General features: G+C 47.6%; 1 non-coding gene across 1 annotated transcript; it reads right to left on the bottom strand.

Moving 5' to 3' along the window:
- Nucleotides 1-717: 717 nt before the first annotated feature.
- Nucleotides 718-789, bottom strand: Trnar-ucu. The gene has a single exon. It is a non-coding gene; the product is annotated as a tRNA-Arg (tRNA).
- Between the last annotated feature and the right edge of the window lie 409 nt (nucleotides 790-1,198).

Here is a 1,198-nt window from a genome sequence, read left to right as displayed (position 1 = left end):
CAACAGAGCTACCACGACTACCACACAACAGAGCTACCACAAAGAGCTACCACTGCTACCAAACAACTACCACAAAAGAGCTACCACTGCTACCACATAACTACCACAAAAGAGCTACCACTGCTACCACACAACTACCACAACAGAGCTACCACTGCTACCACATAATTACTCACAACAGAGCTACCACTGCTACCACACAACTACCACAACAGAGCTACCACTGCTACCACATAACTACCACAACAGAGCTACCACTGCTACCACACAACTACCACAACAGAGCTACCACTGGTACCACATAACTACCACAATAGAGCTACCACTGCTACCACATAACTACCACAACAGAGCTACCACTGCTACCAAACAACTACCACAATAGAGCTACCACTGCTACCACATAACTACCACAATAGAGCTACCACTGCTACCAAATAACCAACACAACAGAGCTACCACTGCTACCAACAACAACCACACAACAGAGCTACCACTGCTACCACACAACTACCACAACAGAGCTACCACTTACCACACAACTACCACAAAAGAGGCTACCACATTTTATTTTTTTAGAGCTACCACATACTGACTCACTCAACCACACACATGTCCACTCACTAACACCCACCTGCCACACACCTACCACACCTCCCACCACACCCGGCCACACCACCACGGACCTGTTGTCGCTGTGCACGCGGTAAAACTGGTCATCCCTGCCGGGGTCGAACCCGGGACCTATGGATTAGAAGTCCATCGCGCTTTCCACTGCGCCACGGGGACGGATAGATGATAGATTGATATATAAATAGATAGATAGTTAGGTATGGGGATAGATAGATAGATGGATAGAGGAGAGAGAGAGAGAGAGAGAGAGAGAGAGAGAGAGAGAGAGAGAGAGAGAGAGAGAGAGAGAGAGTTTGTACTATTATATGGAAAGTCTTTTAATTGAGTGATGTTATCCGTGTGTGTGTGTGTGTGTGTGTGTGTGTGTGTGTGTGTGTGTGTGTGTGTGTGTGTTGGGTTTTGTCAGGTGGAAACCTGGCTCCGTTCTTCCACCGAAATCATCTTTTCTAAACTTTGGCGGTGGTAGTGACTTACTTCTCGCTTGGTCTGGCAGCTAGTGACTTTGGCGGTTTTGGCGATGGTACACACACACACACACACACACACACACACACACACACACACA

The sequence above is a fragment of the Homarus americanus genome, unplaced genomic scaffold (genome assembly GCF_018991925.1).
Source record: "Homarus americanus isolate GMGI-L3 unplaced genomic scaffold, GMGI_Hamer_2.0 scaffold18215, whole genome shotgun sequence".
Classification (NCBI taxonomy): domain Eukaryota; kingdom Metazoa; phylum Arthropoda; class Malacostraca; order Decapoda; family Nephropidae; genus Homarus; species Homarus americanus.
The sequence above is the reverse complement of the archived record's forward strand: the minus strand, read 5'-3'. Positions and strand labels throughout refer to the sequence as shown.